General features: G+C 42.9%; 1 protein-coding gene across 6 annotated transcripts in view; it reads right to left on the reverse strand.

The window, feature by feature from the left end:
- Positions 1–8,939: 8,939 nt before the first annotated feature.
- klhl13 (kelch-like family member 13) overlaps positions 8,940–12,200 on the reverse strand; it is a 36,298-nt gene continuing 33,037 nt past the window's right edge. For all 6 annotated transcript variants that reach the window (XM_053617484.1, XM_053617483.1, XM_053617482.1 and 3 more), the window contains one exon: positions 8,940–12,200. This exon is cut by the window's right edge and continues 1,046 nt beyond it. The gene's annotated coding sequence lies outside the window, so the exon portion shown is untranslated.

Below are 12,200 nucleotides of genomic sequence, written 5' to 3' on the forward strand. Positions count from 1 at the left end.
GAGAAAGCTGGGTTTTGGTGGACGGCTGGATGCGGAGGAGTCCAGAAATAACCCTGGAGGATATTTACTGTATGTCCGAGTCAAAGGAAGATGCTAAATTAGTAAACAGTGCTCGGGCCTGACGGGACCCATTTCGAGTTCTAGAATGCCTGAGGTACAAATGGAAACTGTTCGCGGGACATTTGCTTTGAACGCAAGCCAATTCGAGCCATTTTCAAATGCAGAAGAAAACAATAATCATAAATCAATTTACTGCTTGCTTGTTTCTTGGAGAGTCTTGTGATCAGACTTCCTCCGAGGGGATGATTGATCTGTTTTTATGGCTATTTCTTTAGAGACTGAACAGAACCGTCGTGCTTTTGGACTTACTCTGCGTATGACCCTTCTCGATCTTTCATTACTTATTAAATTCAAGCTTTCGACTCCTTCCTTCCTTCCTTCCTGTCCTTCTGCACATCTGTCTCCCTCACTCCGGTTCGCCATTCTTGTTTCCCCCGCCCTGTCAGCACATCTGTGAGCGGTTAGCTGGTGTGTGTGTGTGTGTGTTTGTGTATGCGTGCGTGTTTTTGTAATAGTCGGGCGCAGCTGTTGGAAAAATTCTTCCATTTTACACATCCTGATCCACTGCTGGGATATGAGATTCTGGGCGTAGGCTACAGACTGCGTGGCGTAGGGTTGACATAAGAATTACAGAATGGGCGTTCGGGGTCACCCGCACGAGTCCGCACATTAACGTGGACGACGTACAAGTGCATTTTTCTGTAATGCGACAATGACAAATCGCGTTAGTTCCCTCACAAAACATCTCCACAGATCTTTTCAGGCATCGTCAGTGTCCAAAACCGTATCGTGAACTTGATGAGACGAGCTCTTGGACGCAGAATGTAGAAATTACTCCGCCTAAAACCGATAAGCCAATAAGCCTTGATTTAGTTTAGTTTAAAGTGATTGTACATGTTGCCAGGGCAACCTTTCATCTTTATTGTGCTTATGCTGCAGGTGACCACTTCTGCTGATCCATACTGAAGATCTAGAACTGTCGAATGAAGGTCTGGATTTGGATCCTGAGCTCAGGATTCACATATTCTCCCTGAGTACACTGGATAGATTGAATCCCATAAACAACAACAACAACAAAACATGCCTTGAGTTAGACTGGCAATGCTAGGTCGCTCCTATTTGTGAACGAGTGCTTGAATGTGTGTTGGTGCCTAGCGATGGACCGGTGACCCGTTCAGGGTGTATCCCCGGCTGTTCGTGGGGTTCTCCGGATCCGCCATGACCCTGACCTGGCATAAAAGCACTTTCTGAGGACGAATGAACGAGAACGAAAAGAAATATTCTCTCAAAATCATGGGACGTTTGAGGAAAACGGTGGTTTTAATTACTTAAGGTGACACATACTGAGCTAATGGCCTCGAACTAAGAGTAAACAAAACAAAACAAAACCCTAAATGAGTAAAGAATAGAAAGCAAGGGTAAGAGCTTCACTCCTTAAGGGAGCATGAGTCATATGAGGAGAACTATACAGGCTGACGGTCTCATAAGAGTGCGATTAGGAAGGGAGCCGTAAGCAGTGACCGAGTTTCTCGTTCGTTCGAACTGTGTGACGAGTGAATCACACTAGGACATGGGGCTTCGTTATGTCGGGGAACACAGACAGCGACACACACCGTGCTGACAGGCTGAGGTGTGCCCACCTGACTCATTCAGTCTGAATCATGAGGTTGCTCCTTCTGCACACACACACACACACACACACACACACACACAGAGAGGAGAGAAAGAAAAATCTTCCTTCTTGCTCTGGGGCTGTGCTATAAACCGTGTACTATGACCTAATAAGCGTGTATACACTATACTCTACACTCACCAGCCACTTTAATAGGAACACCTAGGGATAGGGTTACTTATCCAATCATGTAGAAGCAGAGCAATGTGTAAAATCATGCAGACTTGAGAATGGGGGCAAAAACTTCAGTGATGTCAGTGACTGTGGCACGGGGGTCGGTTTCAGAAACTGCTGCTCTCCTGAGATCTTCTCTAGAATTTACACAGAATGGTGTGGAGAAAAAACACCACCACCACCACCACCACCACCACACACCCAGTGAGTCAGAGGAGTACAGCTAGAGTGGACAGGAAGGCTTAAGTAGATCAAATAAGCACATAACCGTGGTGAGCAGAAAAGCATCTCAGAACACGCAAAAACCTTAAGGCGGATGGGCTAGAACCGGAGGCCAGGTCAGGTTCCACTCCTAGGCAAGAACATGGTTCTGAGACGACAGCTGAAGAACCCGTCCGTGATGTTCATGAAGCAGATCGGACACTTTTTCATTCTCCTTCGAGGGCGGTTAACATTTAGCAGGACGCTGATTATTGAGGATTTAGGATCCTGGAGATTATTTCTTCCTGCTGACTTTACTGATAACAGCACAGCGTGGTTCTGCATTCCTGTCTTTTTTTTATTTTTTCCTGTGAATACAGTAACCAGTGTACGAACAGCGCTTCAGGGTTCAGGGTCGTGTTCCACAGCGGCTCGCTGACCGTCATGAGATTTTACCTCCCTTCACCAACCTCCTGATCGCTAGCGCAGACCTGTTTAAAACTTGCTGCATAAAAATGGCACTCACGCCCAGACATAGGCTAACCTCGCAGATAGCAGAACGGACCGTGACAGGAGGTGGGAGTGAAATTCCTTGTGGATTAGCCTCATCGGCCAAATTACTGGAATTTGTTGTGCGTTTTTACTGCTTGTGGGGAGAGAAAAAAAGAAGAAGAAGAGCTCAGACAGCAGTTATATAAGACATACTTGATTAGGTAAATTGTATATAAAAAGGTCTAGGGGTGATGTACGGTGGTAGCACCAAGGGTTGTGAGGATTCTTTCTGTAAAACACAAATGGCTTAACACTACATTTCTCAATATATAATTCATATAAACAAACCCGAGTAAGCAACACTAAATCTGTGCTTTAAAACAGAGGAATGGAATGGAATCAGTATTTCCCAGAATGATGCAGCTCAGAAAAACACACAGCAGTGTTTTTGTAAGAGGCTTTTAGTGGCTTTGGTGAAGGGAAGTCAGCTCATAGTGTTTATAGAAACAAAGAAATCAGATATATGTGGCAATAAATATTTTAGATAGATAGACAGACAGACAGACAGACAATTTGAAAACATTAAAGCAGGAAACAACCCCATAACCCATATGATTGAAAAGATGTATTCGTGCTGCTTCCTTACTTAATTATTTCTTTACATTCTGTAAAAAATAAATAAATAAATTTATCCATTAAAAACTTTATAGATGTTTCTGTTCGGTGTCTTTTTCCTCTTATGATTTGTACTTTTTTTTTCTGGGACTATTTCTTATTATCCTTTTTGTGACTGTGACTATTGGTCAGATGTCGCCTGGAGCTCTTTATTTAAATATAAAATTTTAAAAAAATTGATTACAAAATTGAATAATTAATTATAATTCTGTGTCCTAGTCATCAAAGTTCAGTTCCACAGGTGACCGGCAGGGTGCAGCAATTTAACGTCAAGAGAACATTCACAAGCCGTAAAAAAAAAAAACAAAAACAAAAAAAACAAACAACCTAAAACTGATTAGAGATCAGCTCAGCTAATCAGCAGCTCTGAACACACACACACACACACACACACACCCTTGTGTGCATTTCATTCCTTTATAAGTTATATGGTAAAGGAACACAATTTACATTATATAATGACTTCCATCACATCGGTGCTGAAGCAGGTGTTGATTACTTTCCTGCACAGCTGCAAATCACAGCTTTATATTAATAAATTATATTATAGTTATGTTAATGCACGCATTCTAATAGTGTACTGTGCAAAAGTTTGAAGCACATGCAAAGAACATGCTGGAGAGAGAACACGCCTTGAATAATGAATAAAAATAAATAAACATAAAAATAGTAGTCTCGGGTATTCGTGCAGTTTTCTAAGGAAATGAGCTGGAAGTGATATTGAGTGTCTTGCAGAACCAGACACGGTTCTTCTGGAGAGTTCTGGAGACTGACCCAGCAGCATTCATGGTCTGAAAAGTGTCTCATCACTTAATACGCTGCTTTCTTTACTGACATACAAACATCTTTTGTACCGACTCGATTTAATGTAGAAGTCATAAAAAAAAATCTGTAACAAAATTTGTACTAAAATAAATAAATAAATAAATAAATAAATAAATAAATAAATAAGGCGGCTAAAACTTTTGCACAGTACTGTACGGCACATGAACACGTTTTAAAAAGTGTGTAGGGGTTTATTTATTTATTTATTTATTATCACAACACAATTCCCGTAGTTCCATTTGTGTTCTTTATTTTTATTTATTATTATTATTATTATTATTATTATTATTATTATTATAAAGTGTGGGGAAAATTGTAAAAAAATAAATAAAAAAATGAATAAATAAAGAATGAGTGTGTGTACACTTTTGACCGGTAGTGTAACTATAAATGAATAAGCCACATGTTCTTTAATTAATATAAATTGGGAGCGTTGGGAAATCACTGTGGTGTAAGAGAAACAAAACACTGATGGGAAGCGAGCGGCTTGGGGAAGGCCGTAGTGACTCGGATTCGGGTCAGGCTGCAGCACACGACCCCACTGTTGATGATTTCCCATTAACAGCACACCCTCGTGTTTTATTTCGAATACACCGCTGTGTGAGGATCTGTGCGTCACACTTCCTGGAACAAATTTTTGCCAGAAATAATCAGTCATTCAACACCAGTGTTTTCAGCACACACACACACACACACACACACACACCCACACACCCACACACCTGCTATTGACCATCAGTGTTGACTCGAAAGGCCACCGAGTGACAGAGTGCGGTCCCGGTCCATCTGCTTTTCCATGCACAGCGCATCTTAAACGCTTCTCTATCCTGTTCATCACTGTCGGTTTTTGACCACAGGGCTGCTGCTCGCTAGAGATGGACTTGTTTTTTAATTTTTTTAGTGGTATTGATGTGTTTAAACCCCAGCAGTACCTGATACACTCAATCCAACACCACACACACACACACTACCATGTCACCGTCACTGCTGCTCTGAGGACACACACTGACCCAAGTGTCCGCTGAACAGCCGTCTAATGCTGGTGTCTATATCCATCTCCATACTGGATGGATGGATGGATGGATCCATCTATCCATCCATATATCAAAAAGAATAAAGAAATAAAAACAAAAGTGATTAATGTGGTGCCACTTAGCCCTTATAATTCTTTAAAAAAATTAAACATTTCAACAATTCATTTAAGAAAACATGCATTTAACCATTAATGAGTGCATTAATCTCAGGGAACAAGTCAAAAAAAAACAAAAACAAAACACACACACACACACACACACACACACACACACACACACACACACACACACACACAGCCTAAAACTAACAACTAATTAAATAGCTCAGTCCCATCTTTGTTAGCATAGTAAACAAACAAACAAACAAAAAAAGACAAAGAAATGAAGAGAAATAAAGACAAAACAAGAAAACAAATCAAGTAAGGATAAATACATATAAACAAATAGATGAAAAAAATAAACAAAGAACAAAATGATGCAATTCCAGCTTTGTTCATACTGTAAAAGATAATGAAAAAACCCAAAAATGAATAAGGATGGATAAATAAAAAGGTAAATAGGTTCCCGTCTGTGTTAGTACTGTTAAAGGAAAACTAAACCAATTAAATAAAGAGAAATAAATAAAGACAAACAAATCCCCCCCCCCCCCCATCGTATCCCCCATGGAGGATACTGGAATGATGGAATGATGATCTGAAGCACACTGATGAAGAGGGAGAAGGTTTACGCCTGTAATCTGACAGGAGGAGAGCACCGGCACCGACACCGCTGTTCTGATTAACGCTCTAATCAACAACCGGCAAAGTCCAACAACATTCACAACAAACCTCCTCCTTTATCCCCAGAGTTAGATACATCACAGTTGCTATGGCGATATTTTAAAAAGAATTCCTGAGCCGTACTTTAAAAACCTGCACCCCCCCCCCACCCCAACACACACCACCCCTTATCTTCTGTTTCAGTCTATTAATCACACAAAGAGAAGTTCCTCAAATAACTGAGCATCATGAAGATGATGTGTGTGTGTGTGTGTGTGTGTGTGTGCATGCAAACTCTCTACAGTACATCCGGTCTCTCTTCCCTCACCCACACACACACACACACACACACACGGTTCACTATCAGCATCCTGATATGTTCTTGGGGACTAGTGAGGGATCAGGAATAACAGCAAACAGAGGCAGAAAGGATGATAAAATGGCGTGTCGGTCTGTTTTCTAAACGGCCTCGAGCGTCAGCAAGTATATAAATACACCTCCTGTCGAGCAAGTCAGTGCAGGGTCGCTGTGCGCGCGCGCACACACACACACACACACACACACACACACACACACCTTAAAGCAGCAGCTCAGTCGATAAGATACACAATACTGGAATGTAAAGCTGCTCGTCAGTGGATTATTGGCATGATAAACACTGCACACACTTTACAAGTTGCCTGTTTACAATATCTGTCATTCCACAAATCTATAATTATGAACTGTCACTGTGTATAATGTTTCAGCCTCTCTCTCTCTCTCTCTCTCACACACACACCATACTTCACAGATTTAAAAAAAAACAAAACCGGTTCAAATCTGAAGTCTTGGCACGGGCTAGCGGCTAAATAATTCACCGCCGTTTTGTTGGCCGCTTTTCGTATCTGCCAAGTCGGCTAGGGCAGGATTCAGAGACGAGGAACCATGACAACGGTGCCAGGAGCCAATCAGGGATGAAGATAAGAGCTGTCCCAGTTCCAGAGTTTAAAAAGTATGAGAGAGAGAGAGAGAGAGAGAGAGAGAGAGAGAGAGAGAGAGAACACAGGAGTAGAACAGAACAGTGACAGCTGGTTGTGATATTAGCGATGCGAATAGGACAGTGTGTGTGTGTGCGCACACATCATCTATAAATAATCCTCCTCATTCGTGTTCATTACACCTGCAGCTGTATTGCGCATGCTCCTTCTCAAATCATTGCTGATGACATGAAAATTGTCATTCAAAACTAAGGGAGATCTAAGGGGCGTGTCTCTGTGTAATCACCTGATTACCATGATCATCACTGATTGGCTGCAAGAATCCACAGCCTGGGCTAGAAAGAAAATCAGCCCCGGCTTTACTTCTTGCTACTTCATACTGTACTGTATGTGAGAGAGAGAGAGAGAGAGAGAGAGAGAGAGAGAATGCAGAAAATGACAAATGGTAGTTATTAATAAATAACTGAAGGCTCGAGTTGGATGGAGAGATGGAAATGGCAGCTATAAAACCATGAAAATCATAAAACCAATTTTCCCCAAATTGATGGGATTGAACTGGAGCTCAGCCTCTCTTAAGGTTTCTCCCTCATGCTGTCGCAAGAGAGACGTCTCTCACCACTGTCGCCTCTGGCTCGCTCATTAGGGATCCTGACCGAAGCCTAAATTTCTTTAATGCTGCTACACACAATTATTATTTTTTATTAAAACAGAATAATTCCAAACCCCAGGGAAGCAAAATTCCTCAGCTCCATTACGAAGAACGTTAATGTTGCTCTAACGAGCCACGACACAGTATAACCTCAGAGTAATTAGTGACTCGCGTCCATTTTCCCCGTCTGCATGGATGACGTCGCTCGGCCGTCAGTCAAACGGCCACGCCCACCTAGACAGTCCTTCAGCTGGTATTGAAACAAAAAGGTCCATTTGTAAGAAATTTTTTAAAAATGCAAATGAACACCAGGCAACTCGTTAAATCGAACGAATCGTTTGCTCTAACGAATCAGCAGCTTCTATTCCACCGACTCGGTGAACAACACTGACCGATTCCCCCAGCACACGCGAGTCGTCACAAACCAGCAGGAGTTTCTGAATGAGCAGGAGTGATCTGAACTGGGATGAGTGAAACGTGTGCGCTAATGCAGCCGTGACCGAGCACCGACCCGACCCGTTGAGCTAAACCCACTGCTAAGCACCGGTTTCCAAGCAACATCATTAAAATCAGTTATGCACAAAAGCACACACGACTGCGAAAGACGCTCGGCTGGAACGGAACGAGGTGGACAGTCGGAGATGTTCAGAATAAGGCGAAACGTGTAAAATACAGAACACCACGTGAGGCGAGGTGGACACGTCGAGAACACTTGCTCGGGATCAAACCCTGGAGCTGTGCACCTGGTCAAATAACGTGAAAATATTATCAGTGTTATAGTACGTAAAGTAAAAACAATGTCTTCCTTCCTTTCTGTGATGTTCTGAACATCCTCCACGCAGTTTCCGGATGCTCCCGTTTGGACTTAATCACCTCCGTCTCTGAATGATTCACCCTGACGTCTCCGTTCTAACGGGGCCAGCGCGCCTGGTCAACATTCCCGCTGCAATCTTGCGAGACGTCGTACGCGATACTCCTCAAAAACTTTCGACTCGTCTCGCTCGGTTCTTTTCAAAACTTCCAACCCACATTTCATCGGGAATACCTTGGAAGGATTTTGTAGGTAAATTGGGGCGCATGACGAGCTCATCTCAAGCTGAAGTTACAAACTAGTGAAGCAGATGGTAATTATGTCTGCGTGGGTGTTGGAGGTGTACTGGAACGTGGGAGGCGGGAGAGAAGATATAAGCCGTTGTGTCATGTGTCAGGCTGCGCTTACGAGTGAAATATCTCTGGGGGTTTTTCCATCCTCCAAATGTCATTCTGTATCCCTCCCCCCATATACGGCACGTTGCAGATCATCATCACAAACTGACATCTCTCCATCTGTTTCAGCTCGGTTTCCCGTCAAGAACGCTTTCTAGTGAAACTTGATTGGAGGAAAAAACATCTATATCGTATTAAATAAATATATAACTTCCACCCCCCAGGTAAGTTTTGCAGGTAAGTGGTTGGGAATAGAGCGCACTGGGGGTAAGTGGTTGGGAATAGAGCGCACTGGGGGTAAGTGGTTGGGAATAGAGCGCACTGGGGGTAAATGGTTGGGAATGGAGCGCACTGGGGGTAAGTGGTTGGGAATAGAGCGCACTGGGGGTAAGTGGATGGAAATAGAACACATGGGGGGGGGGGGGGGAATAGAGGTAGGTGTACTTCAAATGTAAATGATTTAAATCTCAAAGCTCTTGAAAAGATTTTGTCAATATCACGCAGCACTAATTGCTAAAATCCGGCCTTCATGCTTTATACAAGCAGGAACATCACATTAATGAATTGAATGACAAGCAGCTCGCTTCAAAGCAAAGCGCGCGGTGTAAACGAGCGTTCGCTCTAATCCGTGTTCGACACGCGTATTTAACAGCGCGTGTGTAAAGCAGAACTGAGAGAGTGTAACCCTCATCACCAACCCCACGTGTCCGTGCGTGCGTGTGCGCGCGCGTGCGTTCCATTAACGGACTGTGCCATCACACTCGAGCCTTTTGGGGTGTTTTCATCTCAGAAAACACATTTATACTGTAGAGAAACGAATGCTCAAGAGTGTCTGACCGATGAAGCATAACTGTTATTGTCAGACTAACGACTTAGGAACAAATCACTGATGTTTTCACAATATAAATCCACCAACCCAAGCTACAATCACGCCCATCCCATCCCCCAATCCCATCGTCTCAGAAACCTTTCCGCTGATTAATTCACTCCACACCTCACGCAAGTGCACTCCTGCCACTCTACCTTTTTATTAAAACACACAGCGAGTCTTTGTTTACCCTGCTCAGTGTTAATTACGCTAATCAGCCTAACCTCTGTCATTACCATTACATCCATGCTAATGGGCTGTTTACGAATACATCACGCGGCTCGGAAAACCAAAAAGAAAAAAAATGAATCAATTACCAACTTATCGCGTCCTCGTCCGCACTCAATACAAACACGTAGAGACAGCTGAAATCAATTAAGAGTCCATCACAACCGATAGTTGCCTATTCTCCTTCTGGGGCTCGAGAGGGCTTTACCTGGCATTTTGGATTCACGCCATTTTCAAGACGTGACACTGAGGGGAAGAAAAAAAAAAGGAAAAAAAACGCCACCATTTCTCAAACACCACATGCAGTCACTGGTTGTACACAATTACAGACTCAAACGCTCACGTTCTTTTATTTACCAAAAGTTTCTGGACTTTATTTACCTTCTACCACAGCACGCGTCCTCAGACTTAATAAAATCGACTCAAGCCCAAGTGTATTTGAAGACATTCCTCTAGTTAGGAGATACCGATATTCAGAAAGCAAGAAAAACCCCAAGAGGAACGTATTCAACAGACGAAGAGTACTACAACAAAACAAGTGAGGTTTTTCCAGGTTGAAAAAGACCAGGAATCACAGAGAGACTCCTCCACTAATAGTTCACGTCATAAATTTATATTTACGGATGGTTGCTAATTTGTTACCTGTCCTGTATCCTATCTCCCGCCGTGCCTCATACACTCGTACCAGTGTCAGCGAAGATTCGATTAGAATCAAAAAATGTTACAAACTGATACTGATTCATAGTGGATTGAGCCAGACCCGAATCATATGCTGAGCTGAATCGAATCGATGCTTAAATCAAATCATTACAAGTTGGATCAATGTTAAATCGAAGTCATATGGGGTCTGAATCAAGTCATTTTAGCGCTGAATCGAATCGTCTGGTGTTGAATCAAATCGTATCGACGCTGAATCTAATCGGGTCAATGCTCAATCGAGTCGTATCAAATAATAAAAAAAAGAATTGTTTCAATGCTAAAGAAAATTGTACAGTTGTTGAATCAAATGAGCGATCAATTGAATCTTACCGGTGTCGAATCAAACCGTATCCTTGCTTAATCAAATTGGATCATCCGTGCCGAATCGAACGGTATCTGTGCTGAATAGAACCATATTGATGCTGAATCGAGTCATATTGGTGTTAAACCAAATCACTTAATCAAATTTAATCAGTGCTAAATAGAATCATATTGGTGTCCATTCAAATAGTTGCCGAACTGAATCTGGTCAGCGTTGAATCGAATAGCGTCAATGTTGAATCGAATCTCATCAGTGCTGAATCGAATCATAGTGTTGAATCTAACCATGCTGAATCAAATGGTAATCGGTGCTGAATCGAATCGCATCAGCGCTGAATCAAAACGCATCGATGTTGAATCAAATCGTATAGGTGGCGAGTTGAAACGTGTTGAATCGTTACTTGTTTAACTGAATCGTTTTTATATCGTATCATCTGAAAAAGCAAGACTGACACCTCCGCATCTATATCATGGTGTGAGTGTGCGTCCTTTCCATACACACTTACCTTTCAGCGCACACACGCAGCTGGTCCATGACCCAGTTTCAGAGGGCACCATAAGGTGTGTGCCACACGGTCTGGTTGAGTGTGTGCTGTAGATTAGTGACCATATGCACTTGACCGAAGGCCGCCGCCCACACACACGGGGGGACAGATGGCAGGAGTCACCTTGGTGACCGTGCTGTCGCCCTGAACGCTCAGAGCGCAGCTGGACAAACACACACTCCGTTCGAGAGAGACACAGAGAGAGAGAGAGAGACAGAGAGAGAGAGAGCGAGAGCGAGCGAGCAAACAGGTGTGGATACTCAACAGACCTGATTATCGTGTCGACGTACTTTGCTCAAAATCTGGTTTTATTAAATTTTAGAAAACACCATTTTTCTCAAATGGTTCATAACAGCAGGAACAAAGTAATGAAATGTCATTTTAGGGGGATATGGGATTTTGGGGAGAGTGTGGGGAGGTTGGGGGGGGAGGACAGGCCAGCCCCTGAGTTGAAATCCGTTTCCACGTTTCTACTTCCTGAAGTCAAAGGTCAACTAACCCCCCCCGGCAGCTTACACGTGATGCAGAGGGAAGAAAAAAATAAATAATAATAAAAAAAATTCACAATTAAAAAAAAGGAGTGGAAAAGTGGAGGGGGGGAGGGGAGGGGAGAGAGAGAGAGAGAGGTTAAGATGAGGAATGAGTGATAAAGAGAAATAATCAGTAGGAAAGAAGGACAATGAGAGGGGAAAAAAGAATGAAAGAAAGAGAGGTAGTGGAAAGGGCGGAGGGGGTGATGTGTGCTGTAGTGTAGGACTGCTGTAGTGGAGAGGACGACGATACCAGCATACTGAAAACTCCAGACGTGTCAGGTAG

The sequence above is a fragment of the Ictalurus furcatus genome, chromosome 28, assembly GCF_023375685.1.
Source record: "Ictalurus furcatus strain D&B chromosome 28, Billie_1.0, whole genome shotgun sequence".
NCBI classification, from domain to species: domain Eukaryota; kingdom Metazoa; phylum Chordata; class Actinopteri; order Siluriformes; family Ictaluridae; genus Ictalurus; species Ictalurus furcatus.